The following is a 20,726-nucleotide window of genomic DNA, read 5'->3' as shown; positions in this document are numbered from 1 at the left end:
ACGATGCAGACATTTAGTTAAAGGGAATGCAAACTGTGTTCTGATTGGTCAGACTATAAGTTTACTACAGGTGGGCTGGACTATAAGTTTACTACAAGTGGGCTGGACTACAAGTTTACTACAGGTGGGTTGGACTATAAGTTTACTACAGGTGGGTCCTGGTCAAGTTCTCATAGGCCGTAGTATTTAACTTAAACAAGATGAGGACATTCAGAGCACTGTACATATCTGTATAACGTGCACTATGGCTATTTTTACGGTCAGATTCATACCTGCACATTTCCTGGTGTAATTAGTGTCTTCAAAAGGACACATAATAAAATGAGGCAATGTTCAGAAACTGGATCATGTGGTAGTGTATTTTATGAGGATTCTAGTAAATATTTTCCTTTAAAAGATTCTTAAAAATTGTTTAAGCAAATCACTCCTGCTAACCCCAGACATTCTGTGACTATTGTGAGTTTTATGGTGGACAGAAGTGACAGAAGGGCTTAGAGTGAGACTCCAGGTTAGTACTGCCGCCAAGAAACATGCTTCTTAGTGTATGTGCCCGGAAGGAAGGGCGAGAAAATAAAAGGGAAAAAAATGAACAACAAATTTAAAAAAGCCTCATAACTTGACAATACTTCCTCAATCTCTCCAGCTGAGTTCAGGTAAGACGCAGCAGAGAGCAGAGAGCTTTGGAAATGCACTTTAAAAAAGCTGAAAAGGAGATGGAGAGCGAGCCGTTTAGCCAGAATGAGGGGGGCGGTTTGAGAGGGACGGGCACAGCACACGCCTCTCCCAATGTGTGCCTGCGAGAGAGAGAGAGGACGGCACCGCTCACGGACGGGCCCAAGCGCCGAAAAAGAGAGGAGGAATCGGGAAGGACGCGGAGCGGCACAGAACGGGGGGCCATCGCCGGCCCGCCGCGGGGCGAAACGTGCCATTAGCATCCTGGCGCGCCCTTTACAGCCAAACATTTTGGGCTCGCCGGCAGAGACACATCGTTACCGCCGAGTGCCCGTGAAAACGTGGGCCGCACTCCTCCAGACGCTGGAGCACAGGCGGCCCTTCGTCCGCGGCCCAAAAACAGGTGTTTGCCGGGGTGCTGTTGTGGCTCGGGAGGGGAGCTCTTAGAGCGCATGTGAATTTGGGCCGCTAAGTGGGGGACGGCCTGAACGGCGGAGAGAGAGGGAGGGGGTCAGGGGCGGCGGGAGCTCTCCATCCTGAATAGCAAGCCACGGGAATAAGAGCAGGTAAGGGCGCTGGCACGTTCCCCTGTAGGGGGCGCTGTTTTCGGAGACCCTGACTCACGCCCCATTCTCTGTCACACCTCTAGCCCGTGTCAGGCTTGCCCCAGCAGAAGAACACCAGCGTCCTCTCCATTCGCTCTTTCCTCTCCGCTCCATCCTGTCTCCGACTTCCGCCCTGGATCTCCAGCTTCCATTTTGACGCACGGTAACAGATGGAGGAGAAAGAGGGACGTCAGTAATTAACAAAACCTTGCAGCCAAACAGCCCGGCGCAAGGGCTGTCACCCCCGTGGACTCCTCTATTGATACTGGGAGGTGACGAAGCACTGGTCCGCTTCACCAAACAGAGCCAGCGCTTCGGTAATTACCCAGGAAGAGGAAGGGGGAGGGGGGGAGGGGGGGAGGGGAGGATTATGAAGTAAAGGTCTCAGGAGGAAAGGAAACGTTTCCTGCAGTGACCTCTGGGCCAAACTGTCATTCTGAGTGCCAGCTAAGCACAAGAGAGGAGAGCGCGCTGTCGCAAACGAGGAGCTTAAAACACAGCGCAGACAGGGTGCTGTCGCTCTTACAGTCTGCGCAGCGCGACTGCGCACACAATACTGCTGCTGCTCTTACAGTCTGCGCAGCGTGACTGCGCAGCCACAATTCTGCTGCTCTTACAGGAGTACGGCAGAGTGCACGACTGCGTGTCTGCGCAGCCACAATGCTGCTGCTCTTACAGGAGTACGGCACAGTGCACGACTGCGTGTCTGCGCAGCCACAATGCAGCTGCTCTTACAGGAGTACAGCACAGTGCACGACTGCGTGTCTGCGCAGCCACAATACTGCTGCTGCTCTTACAGTCTGCGCAGTGTGACTGCGCACACAATGCTGCTGCTCTTACAGGAGTACGGCACAGGGCACGACTGCGTGTCTGCGCAGCCACAATGCGGCTGTTCTTACAGGAGTACGGCACAGGGCACGACTGCGTGTCTGCGCAGTGCGTCGGTGTGTCTGCGCAGCCGCGTCCGCATGCATCCTCCCCGCGCGTTTGCGTAAGCTCAATCACGCCCATTCTCCTCAAACCAAAATCAATCGGTATTTTAGGTCAATTCTCTCCAGGCCACACAAGACCAAAAAAAAAAAAACACACAAATCCGCCCAGCTGTATAATCTCACATAAATATGTATGCATACCTGACTGAATAACCTGCACTGCACCGAACTCTACCTGTGATGGGGAGAGGGGAGGGGACACATTGTGACAGGTTAGCCTGTAATCCACCTGAACTCCCGCCCATCTCACACCTCCACACACACCCGCACCTCACACTTCATTTGCTCTCCTCCCCAGGGACGTCGCGCTCTCTCTCTCTCTCTCTCTCTCTCTCTCTCTCTCTCTCTCTCTCTCTCTCTCTCTCTCTCTCTCTCTCTCTCTCTCTCTCTCTCTCTCTCTCTCTCTCTCTCTCTCTCTCTCTCTCTCTCTCTCTCTGCCCCCGCCAGCTCCACTCACCCACCAGGCCATTACAGCCTGCCACACACAGGGGAGGGATTTTAATTAAAAACTGTGAGAGGAAGAAAAAAAAAAAAGAAAAGAAAGAAAAAAACACGTCATTACAGCCTGTCAGAAGGGCCAGGGATTCTGTGAGGAGCTAGAGGGCCTCGGACTCCCCTCAAACCACAGCTGATTATTTTGTCTGCGGTGAGCTCTGCTCGATATAATATCAGATTTGACGTGCGGTAGTTCTGACCAACAAATTACCATGGGCCGGGGAGAGATACAGCAGCAATTCAGCGTCCCCAGTGTCAGACGCTGATTACAACACGAATAAGGCTCTTCATAATGAGGTTCCATTCATGACCGGGTCATATGACACGAAAGCTATAATAGAAATGAATCATTTTCCAGTGAAACTGTGTCCGGCATTGATTTGGCTACTGATATTAAACCAAGGTCACACCTACATAATGAACAGCCTGTTAAAAACAGTCTGTAAAATGTAGCTATATGATTCGGATCCATTAAAGGACTCAAATTCTTAGACTGGTGAGCCTTCACATTACTTCCTGTGTTGATTAGCTACATTTCAGAGTTCTAAATTACATGTTGAATCCGGGTATGTTTGTATTTCGAGAGGCTCTATAATAAGTAGGAATAATTGTTGATGTTTTCAGATTTTTCAAGGAAGGAAGAGATGATCCAGGCTCAGGAACCTGGAATATGATGTTCTGTGAAACACCTGCTTCACCTCCACTCCCCACAGAAAAACAGTATGATCTGTTCATTTAGTACCATGGTAGAGCCAAAAATATTGCGGTTCATGATTATTAAAAATAAAGATTTTATACCATGCATGTATTCTACAAATTCAGTGTAAGGTAAATGAATATTTGCCTGGATACTACCCATGTATTTTTGAGCATGTAAAGGCACAGTGTAATAATTTAACATTTAAAGCCATGAACATTAACTGTTAAAATTAAATGGTAAAAATAAACATATATACTGAAATGTAGAAACTGCATTTGTGATGTTTGGTGCACATTAATAGGAGTTATTTATGCAGCTAACACCTTGCCACTCTGTGGCATTAATGTGTGTGACTAATTCAATAAATTCAGCCTTTCTGGGATAATTCAAATGCCTCCAACTTCAGTCACCCCCGCACACCATAAAATCACACGATTCCAGAACCAAACTATTTAGACAGCAAAAACTAACACTTTAGCATGTAATAGAAACACTGAATCAAGTCATTAGCAAAAATGTTTTCTCCAAACTAAAACAGACTCTGGATGTCAAACAGAGAATCAAATTATTAACAAAAATAGTTCTTTACCCCCCCTAACTAGCTAAAACAAACTCTGGAGTCTGGATGTCATGACAACACAGCAACCAATTAGCATGGTTCCGCACTTCAGGCAATTAAGGGACTGTTCACCACAGACAATATTTCCTATGCTCAGTGGCTACAGCCTGTGTATTTGCCTTTGCATTACATTAAACGCTCCAGTTCGCAGCAGTGCCTGTCCCTCGTGAAAGCTTAAAGCTTTTTAAGCACCACTGATGCACCACTCACGCGGGGAAAGGTTCACAGTTCCATTGTTTTCACCCTTAGTGTAGGCCAGAGGCAGCCTTTGGAACACACGGAATGGCTGGGCAGTAAACCTTCCAGGTACATTCTTTCTAGTCAATAAGTCTTTAATATGAGTTAGGAAGAGTCACAATGCCAAAATCACCTGTCAAACAAAAGGTGTAAATAAACATCAGCAATGTTTTCATACAAACAAAAACAAAGAATACAATGAGGGCAAAACACAAAATCTTCACAGAAGACTCAAAACTACAGGCGAATTGCCCAATACCAGGTGGTACTGAACACACATCTTATCTAGCCTACAGCCAGTAATGACTAATACTATGCTACAAAGATAAGGGTTTGGTTAAAGCCAATACCCAACTGCCATCCATCTTTAAAAATACGACATTACTAAAGCACGCAGAACTGCAGCCATGCTTACCAACTGAACCACGCACTGAAATCCCCTTCCCCTCCTCCACAAACTAGCAGGCCTTCGCTCAGCCTGGTCCCTGGAGCACGGAGCACAGCACACATGAGACGATGTCACTCAGCGCCACATCGACACCACGATCTGGTTTAATATTTTTGCAAAGCAAGCACAAACGGCGCTGATGAACCGGACAGCCTACGCACGGCTAGCAGCTTGATAAACGACTGCAGGCACCAGCAACAAAAAAACACCAAGAAAACAAAATCCACACTTCCTGCTACACTACCTTGCAGTATACCAAACCACGTATGTGCCGTTGCTATGAACATTTCTAACCTGTGAGTGTATCTTTGTCATCTCAATAAGACCAACAATTATAGTGCACACTGAAAAGGCTGATGTTGCCATGACTGAATGGATGGGAGAGTCATTGGACAGTCACGTCAGTATGCGATAGGCTCAATGCAGGCAGGTGCAGACATACAGGGCACCAGCACGCAACCTAAATCATAGATGCACATGCACGCACATACACACACACACACACACACTCTCCCACTGACACATACACAAACACGCACACACACACACACACACATGTACAAACACGCACACACACACACCCGCACGCACACATGCACGGGAGAGTGTGCATGCACGTGCACACACACTCATGCACACACACACACAGCAAGTGCTCTGATCTCCCTGCCCTTGACTCAGCTCCCAGCTCCACCCCCCCGCCCCCCCTCCCCATCAGTAAATAATGGGTGTCAAACCCTCCTGTACAGCCGCCCCCACCTCCTCCTCCCTCCTTTTTCAGAGGCGGATTCTCCGACACAGCTGAAATATTTATCACCTCTATTTCAGAGCGGCTCCAGGCAGGAGCCCGGCGCGGAGCAGCGCTGGCCCGGGTCAGGCGGCGCGGCGGAGGGGGAAACGAGCGGCCGGGGACCCGCCGCCTTATTTAATCACTCCTCACGCGCGCCCGCCATGGCCTTCAGCCGCTCCGTTCGGCTGTCAGGGTCCGGCGGCCTCCGCGCGGCTCCAGCGTGAGAGAGAGAGCGCCGCGCTAAGCGGGCGTCGGGGGAGTTTCCCCTCAATTAAGCAGAGGTAAAGCAGCGGCGGGCGGCGCGGCCGTCCCGAATACATTACCCTCTCCCGCGCTACGCCCCGCCATGCAGCCGCGGGCTCTGGGACAGGGCCGAGGGGGCACTGAGGTAAAGGGGGTGGGGGCACACAACACACACAACCACACCGCGGAATCACGAGGAGCAGGTACGCTTTCCCCCAAAGCAAGAGAGGAGCGTGTGACAGTTTTCTGTGATAAACGTGCGGTGTCATAGCAACCTGACCCATTGGAAAACTGAGCAAAGGTCACTGTTCTACATAGAAAAACTCAATTTTGCGTTTCATAGGAATTTGTTTATATTACGCTATTGCCGCCAGAGCCTGTTCCCCGGGGGGCCCGCACACACGGCCCGGGCGGGGCTGGGCAGGGCTGGGTGGGGCAGGGCGAGGCAGGGCGGGGCCCTCCCTGCCACTGCACACAATCCCGCCTTGTCCTGGGGAAGCTGTCAGGGCCTATTAATTACCTCCCCCTCTCAACACGTTCCATGAAGACAGACAGACAGATGAATCCGTCAGTCTGAGGGCGATGGAGCTCCGGGTCTCTCCCTCGCGCCGACGCACAGCTGCGGTCAGAGGCGGCTGTGACCCAGCTCGGCGGTGCGTGATGGGGCGTGGCCTATCGCCGCTCGGGGGGCGTGTCCCGGGCAGAGGAAACAGGCGGCTCGTTGTTGGGGGCCCCCAGCAGCTGTCCCAGAGCGAGGGGGCCGGCGGCAGCAGCACAGGGCCCGTGTCACCCGCTCACACAATGGGGCGAGGACGGAGCCCGTCCACAGAGGGCGGGACCTCACAGGGTCACAGGCCACCACCCCCCCCCCCCCCGGTGACACGGTTACCAGGCGCGAGTCACATGATCCTGGGGGGGGAGGGAGGGGGTGTCACGCTTTGAACTGCGTTTATGATTCTGTTCCGTGACCTTTTCGCAGTCCGTCAGCCAGTGCACACACACAGCACACGCCCCGTGCTGAACCCTTCACTGCGCACACTGAAGCCATATTGATCCGGTTCCTCTGTTTGCTTGGCTGGCTCTTCCTCCAAACCAGAAGAAGATCCAATATTGACAGTTAAACACAATATTGGAAGGCACACACCACAGCCTAAAGATACTGTACTGGAACTGTACTGCAGCGAGATGCCAATACGCATCACAGTGACATCACTACGACTGCAGAGGCATGAAAATGAATGAGCACAAGATGCATGTTTATGTCCTTCTGCACACGTCACATGCCATGCTGCCAATATGAGCCTTGTATTAGAAATCTGTATTAGAAAGTCAGTATTACACAGCTTTGAAGGGTCAAGTCAGTTTACATAAAAGTCAACTCTGTCACCAGAGGGTTGAAGTCAATACTGTTACTAGGGGGTTGACGTCAACACTGTTACCAAGGCGTTGAGGTTTCATTGTGTCTGCAAGTCACCACCATTCCACACTGCTGACACTAGTATGACAAATTCCACGATCCCATGTGATCAAACTTCACTAAAATAATAAGAAAGGGACAGGGCAGGGGGAGTGGGAGTTGCAGCATACATAGCAATTCTGCTCTTTTATATGTTAAAAAACACCAGTTCAAAATTAGAGTAACAACGATCAAAACAAACCTCATTAAGTCATAACAAGTCAGACACACTCCTGGGCCTGACTGTGAAATTATCAGGCAAGCTCATAATCCATAAATAGAACAGGATAATTCCCTTTTCAGCTGTACCTGGCTGTGGATGTGAGCTGAAGTGCTTTATGTTGCAGTTTGTGCTCGTCAGACTCCGGTTATGTTCCTGATGAGGAGCCTCATGCGCTTGCTAACTGGTGCACTGAGACCAGTCCCATGGTGCACTGAGAGCAGTCCTATGGCGCACTGAGCCCAGTCCCATGGCGCACTGTGCCTAGTTGCATGGTCCAGTCCTAAGCCCTGCAGACTGAGAAGCAGTAGCAGCTGAAGAGTCTACACTCAGACTGGCAGGATCCAGCAGCCATGGGAGAGGCCCACAGACAAGACCAGCCATTCCAATTCAGGAGAAGACAGACAAATAGGGGAATAAATATAAAAAGGATCGTCTTTCTTAGTGTCAGAGTTAGCCTCATTTACTTTAAATAAAGCTACTGCACACAGTAATACACCAGACTGAACCCTTCCTACCACCAGGCCTGAGGGGGAAGTGTTTATTAGGGAGGAGGGGGGGGTACTGTGCTGCTCGTGGAAGCCCCGCCCCCACCTGCCTCCTAAATTAGTTCCAAATGCTACAAAACAAAGGTGCTGATCAGGGCCACAGACCGGCACTGACCTCTTTCCTCAAAACAGGAGGAGCACGGACATGGTCAGCAGGCTGACTGTACAGCGCTTTGTCCTGGAATGTCACCAAAATACTGCACAGGGCTCTACCCCAAACAATGTGCCCCCACTGCTATTATTTCTGTGTTCTTAACAAGTGATAATTTTGTGTCTAACATTGCCCGTTCCACTTTTTCAAACCACCATTGTTTCACCAACTCCCTCTTATTGGTAAATGGTAAATGGTAAATGGACTGCATTTATATAGCGCTTTTATCCAAAGCGCTTTACAATTGATGCCTCTCATTCGCCAGAGCAGTTAGGAGTTAGGGGTTAGGTGTCTTGCTCAAGGACACTTCGACATGCCCAGGGCGGGGTTTGAACCGGCAACCCTCCGACTGCCAGACAATCGGTCTTACCTCCTGAGCTATGTCGCCCCTTATTAACATTGGAACACACTTAGCCTATATTGTATTAGCCTATATTGAACACAAGTGTTCAAACTGAAACAGACGTCACATGTGCGTACACACTTTGAGAATTCTTTTTATTTTTATTTATTTTCTTTTAGGAGCCAGAACTCCCATCACTCAAGTGCATTTCCACAGAACAGCATGGCCCTGTACAAAAACAATGTCGAAGCTACACTTAAGGGAAAGTGAAGCACTTGTTAATCAATCAGACTACTTTGCCAAAAAAGCAGTATTGATTGCGGAAGATAGCGGCAGCCATTTTGGGGATGATGAGGCCTCACTGGCCCATCAATAAAGCTAGTTATTTTATGTTTTCTGTATAGTGTCACAAACAGCCAATCAATATGCACAACCCCCCTTGTCAATCAATATGCACAACGCTCCTATTTTATTAGTTAAAATATTTGAACAGCGTTCCTTATTTGGTTTATATAACACCAGCTGATGTGCAATACATTACATGGTTAAGTAAGTTTTATGCCGAAATGCTTTTCGAAATGCTTTATTCCATCTGAAAGTCCACATCCGCGATGACGTCTAGTATTACACCTCTCAACAGAAGTAGCCTACATTTAAAGGACACAGCCTACAAGGATCTTTGTTACAGCCACACGAGGTCAAAGAAAATCATTATGAACCCGGGCGAAGTGTCGAGAGGTCTCTCAGATAAGTGTGCGGAGGCCGCTATGCTACACAATAACATAAATAATACACGGCACCTCAGCCACTAAAAAAATAAACCAATGTACTAATGACCTCAACAGCATTGCTAATAGCTGGCGTACTGAGAAAATCAACATTCAGCACAAATATTGAAACCCAATACGCACGGCTTGTATTATTAATACACACAACGGCACAGCTTTCAGAAGGGCATGAAATATTCAAATATTCATATAATGCACCAGACTCAGTTAATTCCATTTTATTTGGAAACCATTTTACAGTTAAGGAAAATCAATCCGTATAAACACAAAAATATTTCTTTTAAACATCTTTTTGCTGACGTTGCACTGCTCAATTGTAAGAAACAAATCCTTTCTTTATCCATACATTCTGAAATCACTGATGGCATTGGTTTGCCTATTTATGTTGCACAATAACAACCAAAAAATAACTGAATAAAAAACTGAAATCCATTCACCTTATGCGAACAAACCTGCATAAAAAAGCACTGCATAAGAACTTCAGCACACAAAAAAATAAGGCACCATATATGCACATCTGAGAGATGCACAATCATATAAACAGCTCAAGCACACACATACACCAGGAGAGATAGACATTAATAAGGGATAAACAAGATGGCTTCTATAATCCCCCTGTGGAGATACAAGCACATTATTCCTCGTGAACGAGAGCAGTATTTACAAAAGCTGTAGTGTGTTCCTGGGGGGAGGGCGAGAGAGGGAGGAGGGAGAGAGGGAGAGAGGGAGGGAGGAGAGAGAAAGAGCAAGAGGGAGAGGGAGAGGGAGAGAGAGGGAAAGGCAGAGAGAGAGGGAGAGGCAGAGAGAGGGGGAGAGAAAAACAGAGAGAGAGATAGTGAGAGCGAGACAGAGAAAGAGAGATGAGGAGAGAGAGACAGAGAGAGAGAGGGAGGAGGAGAAGAGAGGGAGAGAGAAGAGAGAGAGAGAGAGAGAGGGAGAGAGGAGAAGAGAGAGAGACAGAGAGAGAGAGGAGGAGAGGAGAGAGAGACAGAGAGAGAGGAAAAGGAGAGAGAGGGAGAGAGAGAGAGAGACAGAGAGAGATGTATGCTGCATTTTCACAGGTTCAGGCAGACTGAAGCCTCATATAAAAGGTGAAACTGATTATATTTGTATCAGACAGTGACTCTGACAGCACAGCTCAGTTAAAAGGCAGCCCAATCACATTCTCCTCTTTGTTCCCAGGGAAAAAAAGGAGACGTGCGGCTTCCCCTCTCACCGTGCTACTGAACGCTCACCACAGTTTGCCCTTATAAAACAGCGCCGGCCGCGCAGAGTGACGGACGCAGGCACCGTAATCGGCCTAAACCGCTCTTTTCCAGCGCATTAACCCCAGTGCCCCCCCCCCAAATCATTTCCCCCGGAAATAACTCCAAAAACAAAAGCAGCAGAAAAATAAAACGCCTGCGTGAAATAACATGGGGGGTCCTGGGAGACGTCAGACAGCAGAATCCCCGCTTTAAAATCACACCTCCGCAGAGGCGCCGCCATGTTCAAGTGAGATAAAAACTGAAATAAAAACAAAAGAGCAAGAAAATGCTAATTATGAGGAGGGAAGGGGGGGGTAAAAACCCCACTCAGAATGCTCTGAGTGTTTTGCTCTCTGTGTCCACAGACAAAGAATGGAGAGAGAGAGAGAGAGAGAGAGAGAGGGAGAGAGGGAGAGAGGAGAGAGGGAAAGAGGGAGGGAGAGAGGAGAGGGAGGGAGAGAGGGAGAGAGGGAAAGAGGGAGAGAGAGAGAGAGGGAGAGAGAGAGGGAGGGAGAGAGAGGGGCGAGGGGACTGCGCTCTGTGTCTTTTACCACACCAGGCACGGATCGATATTATTAGAATTTTTCTTAAAGGCCTGTTTATGAAATGCAATAATCCTTCATTAAAAATGCAATCTGAGCTGGGGGAGCAGGGGAGCGGGGGGGCGGGGGCGGGCAGCGTAAATGATTCATGGTTTGATACATCTCCTGTATAATCTGGTCCCCGGGGAGCCCTGAGCGGCGCGCTTCGTCACACTATCCACCGCGTCCATATTAGCCCCGCCTTCAAACGGGGAGAGAGCAGCGGCGCGCTCGTCAACACACGGTCACATAGCCCGCCTTCAACGGGAGAGGCAGCGCCGCGACGGAAGCCACCCGAACGACGACCGACACCGCCTCCAGAGGAACAGCGGCCCACACCGCCAACTGCGCGGAAGCAGCACCGCGCGGACCCAAAACCCAGATTCAGAAACGCCACACCCTTTCCCCTGGTCCCATACCAATTTTTTATGGACCTTCAACCCCAGCATGTTTTTCTCTCTCCATATCTGAGATTCTGTGCCCTGTGGAAGAAGCTGAGATCTGCCCTCGTCCGACTGGGTGTAAACCGGCTAATGGCAGCGTCTGCAGCTTAGCGTAGCTGCTTTAGCTCTGACTGTCTTAACGCCTACCCATCTTAAATGACGTTTCTTAGTAACAGGCAGAGCAGGGACCATCCCATACACGGAACGGCCTCACTCGATCCATCAGCGGTCTCAACGGAAAGGCAAACGGCTCGCGCTCCAAGGCTGTGTCAAAGGTCCGAGCTGGGAACACAGCGGAACGGGTCGAACTGAATTAACCACACAGCTCGGCCAATCCCCGATCACGGCTCCGGTCACATGGTCTCGTCTGCCTACAGCGCTTCCGATCACCGCATCCACTGGCCTTCCTGCCCCCCCCCATCCCCCCCCCCCCGTATTCACATGCTACATCAGAATTCTAATATCCTGCATTGATCTCCATCTGGGGACAGCGTTATTACTCAAACCAAACGAAGCCAAAGGGATCAGACCACTTAAGAGGGCTTTAGATCGCATTAATATTAATTGCGGAGGTCACTGATGTCATAGCGCAGGAAAGACGCAGTGTTGCAATCGTGTGTCTCTTCAGCGCGTTTGCTGAAGGTGCTATTGAGAGGGCACTCGTGGTGTTAAAAGGGTGTAAAGAATTTCATGTCTGAAGTGTATTCAATGCAGATAAATATTCTAGCACTATTCACTGTGGCAATGGTGTGTGTTTTCACCAAAAAGCCAGTGTCTGTGTAAAAGACAGAGAGAGAAAAAAACAGATCCGTGGAATTAGAAGCAGATTTAACGTAAACCAGAGCACTTCATAATCAACATACCACCCGGTTTGCCCTGAGGAAGTGTTCAGTATTCTTCCTCCTTATCACAGGACAACGTTGCCACCAACACACCCCCTACCCCACGAGCAGCAAGAGGGCTAATGATGATTAAATTACAGAACACTCTCAAAGATAAACCCACCAGCGCTCACAGGAACAAAACAGATAACTTCACCAGGGTGGGGGTGGGGGTTAACTGTGACAGCAGTGCCATCCACACCTCTACAGCCCCTAAATCAGGATCCGGATCCAGCCATCCAGTCTTGACGCTTCTCTCTCTCTCTCTGTTTTTCATTCTTTTTTTCAGCAGCACTGAAGTGGATGACAGTGTGTATCACAGAGTGGCTTTTCAGCGCATTTGTGCTCCGTTGGCTGATTTCACCATCCAGCCCCCCCCCTCCCCCCCCTCCTCCCCCTCCTCCTCCTCCTCATCATCAACGCAGCATTACCAAGTCAAATCAGGTGTTGCTGCAGAGCTCTCAGGAACAAGAGCACTACAAGCATCCAAGAAGGTTCACTCAAACACCTAGCTGCAGACGTACCGGCCACTCTGAAGTAGGAAGCGTGTGTACGGGCGCGTGTGTGTGAGAGAGTGTGTGTGTGGGGGGGAGGAAGCAGAGCAATCATTACCAGCTTAAGGCGATGTTTTATGAGCAAAGCTACATTATGTAACGCAGTGTAATGGAATGCAATGCGACGCAATAAATGACGTGTTTTATTGGTGGCATTAAATATGTTTTCTGTTCTCAGGAGGCAGATTTTTATCTCAGGGGGCCGCTGTAGCCACATTAGCGCTTTTCCCTTTCAAGTGTCACCGGGAATTACGGCGAGCTCCTCATCCTCGACTCCCTGACTTTCCCAGAACAGGCAGCGCCCCTCCCCCGCCCCCCACGCCTCGCCGCGCGGGTACACTTATCGCCGCCTTTCATCGCTCTCATTATAACCGCCGGCACACACAGGGCTGATGAGCTTCCAGAAGAAAGGAGAGAGAGAGAGAGAGAGACAAAAAAAAAGACAAAAAGCACAAAGAGGACCTGTCTTTTTGTTGGCCTTTTTCATTTCTGCCGGAGAGAAAGAGAAAGAGAGAGAGAGAGAGAAAGAGATAGATAGAGAGAGAGAGAGAGAGAGAGAGAGAGGGGGGGAGAGAGAGAGAGAGAGAACACCTCAGGGGAGAGAGAGAGAGGATTGTGCATATTGTTAAATGTGTCATTTGCAGAACACGGTGTTGATTAGATGAGAAAAGCTGTGGCTGGAAGCCCCCCCCACCCCCCCCGGCTCCTGCCGCTGCACCTCCACGGGACCACTGGGGGTGACGGGGATGGGGGAAGGGGGGGCCAAAGACACTTCCCCGGGAGTGAAATTTTAACACGCAGCTGTCCAGAGCATCACTGGGCCCTTCATTACGCGGCTGCCCGGTCCACAGAGCCGAAGCTCTCTCACCGCGGCGGGCGCAGGAGTCCACCGGAGCCCCATGCTTTATTCATTCACACCCAGCCAATGGCTGATGATAAGTGACACTGGGCACGCTCAGTGAGGTCAGCCGCTGGGCCAGCGGACAGTGATGAAACCCGGGGGGGGGGGGATATCAAACAAACGAATCCTCGGTTTAAAATCACACCTCCGCCCTTCACAGCTCCTTTCTGTATTCAAGTTTTAACTGCAAATGGGTCTGCCCTCACACGGTCAAGAGCACAGGCCATTGCAACAGTGTCAGAGCCGCACACGTGCCTGTGCCCTCACACGGTCAAGAGCACAGGCCATTGCAACAGCGTCAGAGCCGCACACGTGCCTGTGCCCTCACACGGTCAAGAGCACAGGCCATTGCAACAGCGTCAGAGCCGCACACGTGCCTGTGCCCTCACACGGTCAAGAGCACAGGCCATTGCAACAGCGTCAGAGCCGCACACGTGCCTGTGCCCTCACACGGTCAAGAGCACAGGCCATTGCAACATTCCAGCAAATGTGCCTGTCTGTGCTCACACAGTGAAGAGCACAGGCCATCCCAACACAGTCAGAGGCTGGAGTCCTGCTGTGCTCTGTCTGGCTGGCTCGTGGCTGCGCTGGTTTATACCCCCCCTTGCAGACACCGGCAAAATGATGGACAAAAGCCCCACGTGTCGCCGTGAGGAAAAACAAAGAGCTGAGAATGAAACACGGTGGATCCCAAACCCACCGGGGTAAAGAAATAGGGTACATACCTTTCAATTACAGCAGAACGCCTTACGAACTGAAACGCTGGCATGGAGGAGGCTGGGGCAAACGGACGGATTTCATAAAGAAATGCGCCTGTGGCTGACTTGCATGATTCAGGGGGTTAAAGGGGGTGTTTCTATAACAACAAGGAAGTCCTTTTAGGATTTATTTACATTTCCTTCCTTTTTTTTATTTTTTATTTACAAAATAAATGCAACAGCACAGCGTGCACTTGCTTACAGAGTGACAAAGACAATCGAGCCAAAACGGCCAATAAATAATCACAGAATACTTATAATATAAGTATAATACTAATAGCTGTCTAATATAATACTAATAGCTGTCTAACTAGCCTAAATATTCACCAGATTTTATTCAGGATTTTTTTCAGTATTAGCCTATATTTCTGCTACAGTGCAACCCCCTGGCAGGCATGTTAAATATAGGAATAATCCAGAAAGAGATAAAAACCCACAGGAAGGATCAAATGCTGTTTAAATACTCAATAATAAATCACTCCATGAATACATTTCCGCTCAGCCAAAACCTTAAACACTCACAGAATGCGCAATCTATTAATGCCACATAATTATTTATTTTTCCTGTTCCGCATAATTAATCCTTTAATAAAGGGCATCCTCTGTGTATCCTCTCGCACAACCTACCCTATCTTGCAGCCACATGCAAAATGTCTTTTCTATAGCCTAGCTGGTGCAGTCTTTTAGTCTGAATTATGCGATGAATGATGTCTAAATATCAAATGGTAGATTGCTGTACCTAGCTCTTGCCTTCCAAAGCCAATAGACTCCATCTGGCTGGAATAACAACCTTCTATTTACATTACAATAGAGATCTGTAACTACCTAGATGTGATTACTTGGAATTAGCCAGCTCACAACTGTAAATTAACATTCCCTGACCATATATTACAAGTTGCCAAAATTGTACCCAGTTAAACGGATAGCTGTACATAACACCAAACTCCATCTCAGATTTGATGGAAAAAGCTAGCTACGTGTCCATTTATGGATTAAGACTCGTGACGGTGAGATGCTAGACCACCTTCTTGGCGTCGGTCATAGAAGGATTATAACAGTAATGTTAATTACTGGTGACAGCAGAGATCACTGTCAGCAGGCAGACTATATCCATGGACTGGTATTGACAGATGAGAAGTAACACCGGAACAACAGCACTCACTGACACCACAGATATCAAAATGAAGAAAACAAGTTACATCGATAAATGTGATTCTATCAGGTGCTAATCTGTGACATTTAACACGCTCAAAATGACAAAGCAAAAAAATAAAAGGTAGAGGAGGAAATCACATGATGCTACAGCCCCTTCTGTCATTTTTGTTTTTACCCAGTGCGATTAATTCAGTGCCCACCTATACGCAATTAGAACTGATTATTTAAATTTTTATTGTCAAGTAGCCTAATTTATGATTTAAATTTACATGTCAACATAAATTTGACTGACTTGTATATTTTGCATGCCTTTTCCTTTATTTTTTCATTCAGGATTAGTGTACATTATGAAATTCATTTACACAATTGTGTATGGAGATATTTTTAAGTACTGCAGTAGTCTATCCTTTATGAACATTGGCTTTCGTTGAGAAACATGATGTATCCTAAAATAACAATCTAAGATTCCAGCAGTTTATCTAGATGATTCTACTGAAGACCATGCACAATTTAGCCTACTTCATGCATGAAATCCCCTAACAATGCTGATTTGGCAATGATTTATTTATGTTAGAGTAATGTCAAAATTAAAATGTATCAAAAGTATCAAAACCACTTCTGATGTACACGACAGGAAATTCAGCTCATATTACTACAGCATTAAACAACATGGATAGCTCCATGTCTCATTGAATACAGCACACAATAAAAATATTAAACAGGATCTACAGAAAGCAATGCTTTAGAAAGACTATCCATATTCCACATATGGGTATTTGAATCTATTCCCAGTTATACAAAGATAACTGCTTTGTATAAAATTGGTTTTTGATTCACTCCTACACAAAGGCCATGTGATCAAATGCATTCAGAGAAAAACTGAAAAAGGATAAAAAAGCTATAAATCACAGTATTAACCAGATACATGCAAATTCTGAGTATCATACACTGAAAAGCCTGTTTAATTTAGCATTTAATCAAAAGCATTATCGTTTCATTAGTATTTTCAAAAATCTTTAACAATAAAAAAAAAATAATAATTTTAAGTATGTATGTGTATCCGACCCAAACTGGACCCCCACTCTATTGAACTGTGTCATGTAGGCCTATTTGACACACACACTGGGCCAGCAAGTACTGGCCACTCCAGACTTCAATAGCTTCAAAGGAACCTTTAGATGCCAAAAAGGAAGATGACCAATGGCATTAAAAACAGTGTCTGATCTTAAAAAAAAGAAAAAAATCAATGAAAAGATCAATTCCCAGAGTCACCCGAGCAGGATCTGCAGGAGCTTCAGTGGACACGTTAGAGAAACGCCAGCACTAATCCAAACCCTCAGAGAGCCCCGGACCTGGGGTCTGATTCACTGCACCGGGCTTCCAGAAAACGCTACGCAGCGAGGTGCTCCTGCCCACCCCCGCGGCAGAGGGAGCCCCCAGGACCCTCGCCCTGGTGGACTCCCCCGTGAGCCCCCCCCCTCGCCCCGGAGGACCCCCGTGAGGACCGGGGGCGCTTCCGAGCGGCCGCTTCGTCAGACAGGGCGCGAGGAAACACCGTTTGGCTTTTTACGGTTAATTAACATTGCAGCGGCTTTGTATGGAGGGGGGAGGGGAGGGAGGGAGGGGAGGGAGGGGGGGGGCGAGCAGCGGCAGGCTGATGGCTGGGAGATCCTGCTGATTTAATATCGCGCTGCCAACATCAATTTCAAAACATTACAGGGAACCGTTAGCAGGGGCTCATTTGAAACGTATTTGACTTTGCTAGGAGGTTTCCCGCCTTTCATTCCAGACAGGCTCAATTATTTCCTTATTATTGTTTTACAAGAAAAGCTTTATTGCTTGATTTTTAAGTTCAGCTAACCCTGGAGCCAAAGAAACATGCTGGATGCATTGCTCCTCAAAGAGGTACATAGTCACCAATGGCTATACAGTGTCCGCACAACACGTCAGAAATGAATCTGCAGCCCCTTTTAACATACAAAATCATACTAAAATCATACTCAGCAAAAAATATCTGTAAGCGGTTCCTGTGTCAACAGCCCAAAGACTTATCTGTTTGTGTTTGAGCAGGGAGCTACAAGGGAGCCTGAAATCCAACTCATGTTTACGGTGGCGTCTGTGAATAAACACTAGAGGGATATAAGAGAAAATCGTGCCAATTTAACTGCACTTTAACGGAAGAAAGATCGCGTTAAGTCTCTTGTTGTCATGTACCCAGAACAGACCCTAGCCTACATTACTGTATGTGTCAGTGCAAACTAACAAAAGCCTTCCTCTTCCTAGCTGGAAAAAAGCGCCACAAACCGCAACCAAATGCATAAACCCATCCATTCAAAGTCGCTTCAAATCAGTACATAAATCAACCCTGGACCCGGTATTCCTCCACCCCTGACAACAATGGCTTTTCTATTACTGGAACAAGCCGGCCGATTCTGGGGAGATCCACTCAGCAGTTCTGAGAGGCGAGCCCAGCACAGGCAGCAGTCAGACCGCCTCGTTCAGGAGACTAACAGCCACAGAGCAGCCTCGGTGCGAGTGTGAAAGTAACCCTGTGTGACAGGCCGGCCCTTTTCCCACTGACATTTATGTTACATTTCGCATCCGAGCGGACTTCCACAGGGAGGTCAGCCCATTATAGCAGATTCAGCATCCGTTTCCCCAGCCTCTTCTCCCCCCGCAGATGCACACATAATAGGCCGAACGTAAATATTCATCGAAGCCCATTACGCCGACGTTTGACATTTTCTCACGGTGGACGGCCACCCAGATGTGCGTTTATTTTCGCGGCGCGGTGTCGGTAAACGCGGCGGTTTGCTTTCGCGGAGGGGGGGGGGGAGGGGGGGGAACGCACGGCTCGGAATCGGGATAAAGGCCGGGGCTCTGCCGCAGTTTCGCTACGCGGTGCCCTGAGAAGTGAAATGGCAGACCCGCCGTGGCTGTGTGTGGACTGAGAGCACCTCTGCTACACTCCTCTCAGTGATCACCCTGTCATCGGGGATCAGCCACAGCAGCTGGTGGAAGAGGGGGAGGCCGGGGGGTGCGTTCTTTTTATTTTTTTTTGCGGGTGGAGGGGGAAGCCTCTATGCCTTCATTCCCCCATGTTTTAAAAAAAAAAAAAAAAAAATGTATTAATAAGCACATGCAGGTGGGTCAAACTTTCACCGCATGTGTCAGAAAACCAAAAGGCAGGGCGGACAGCGTGTCCTTTGTCATTTGTTCGTTAAACACAATCGCCGTTCCTCAATGCAAGGGGTCTTAACAGATGCAAAATACTGTAAACAGCTGAAGGGAGCAGATTTACTACCGATGGTCCGACTGATACTGTGCTGTGATCGATCTACTGTCAGGAAACTGCAGCGCCATAAAGACTAGCTTTAAAAGTGACGTTCAGCATTTCAGTTTGTAAAAAAAACCAAACACAAAAGAAAAGAAAAAGGAATGGAAAGACAAACTCATGATGGGAAATTGTTTTGCATCTCACAGTTTATGGGCACAAAAACCCACTGTGGATCTCTGTTGCTAGCTGCAGTTTACAATGACCTTAGCACAGCTTAAGCCTATATACCACAGTCAGAGTTTTCAATAAAATGACTCAACGGACCACATTTCAATATAACTTTACAAAGAAAGTAAAAGGTGTCATCGCACGGAACAGATTCACAGGTTGTGTAGTAGGGGCAGAGACCGTCCAGGAAGGCAGTGCTGGATACTCTATAGTCTGCAGGTAAATGGTGAGCCTGGATTGGTTGAATGGCCTGCTGTTATGTATCCATAGGTTATAAGCAGGATTTGTACTGGGTAATGCACTGCTACACACTGCTTTCCTTCTGGAAGATGCCCACCAATGCGCACCAGTTCCAAAAATGTACACATACATGTGTGTGGCTACAAGATATCCCAAATTCTAAAACAGCTCCTTCCCTCGAACCATTCATACCCAGAAAATGCTTATCACAATACAGGCCCAGTCGATATTTGCTGCTTTCTGCGGTACCACTGAGCGGAACTGGAGAGCACTCCAGATCAAGCGAAATGTCTCACAGCCACGCTGTGTTTCAAATTGCTCAGGCCCGGTTAGGAGCACTTCCTGGTGTTCTCTCTCTGTCTCTATGATAGCAATACCGCATTGTAAAACAGGCTGTTATACACAGGCCAATATCTCATCTCTCCTGACTCCTCAGTCTCTCCTCAGGGGACTATTGAGGAGACGCACGAGGCAGAGCAGCGTCTGCCGCCCCGCGGGCACACAACGTGCCTTCAGCGTGCCGTGCCAGCTCCTCGCAAATTAAAAGGAGACCGCGGGAGAACAGCGCGCAACACATCTGAGAGAATAGGCCTAGGACAAAATGGAGGCGCTAGCAGGCTCAAAGAGCACGCCGACGCTCCCGAGATTTAATAACCCACACTTACAGCCGGCACGTTCGCACGTCTGCGCTTCTCCCCCTTCAGAGCTGCGATCTGCGCCGCCTGCGCTAGGCGCTAGCTCGCTAGCCAGCGCACGCCGCGCTCTGTCATTAAGGGAGGCTGTCAGACCTGATTTGTAACCCGCGGCGACGGCGAAGCCAGCAGCGGGGCCTTTCAAGCCTGCCCCGCGTCAGCGGTAACAGGAAGGGCAGTAAACGGGGGCACACCGCGGCGACTTTGTTCTGGGAGGCATTTGAACCAGGTCCCCGCTGTACTCAGCTGGGCCCAGCCCGGAGGATATATAACGCGCGCCATTTCTACACACAGTCACACCAACATCCAACAGCATATTTCTTTCAAAGATACCAAGGGCAGGGGCTTCAAGGTTATGGGCAATATCTTTCCACTTCGTTCTCTAACAGAGTACACCGGTACACTCTATGGCCCGGACCAAATCCAGGTTGCATGAGGGTCATTGACCGCAGGGTGTCGCAG

The sequence above is a fragment of the Anguilla rostrata genome, chromosome 13 (genome assembly GCF_018555375.3).
Source record: "Anguilla rostrata isolate EN2019 chromosome 13, ASM1855537v3, whole genome shotgun sequence".
Lineage (NCBI taxonomy): Eukaryota > Metazoa > Chordata > Actinopteri > Anguilliformes > Anguillidae > Anguilla > Anguilla rostrata.
The sequence above is the reverse complement of the archived record's forward strand: the minus strand, read 5'-3'. Positions refer to the sequence as shown.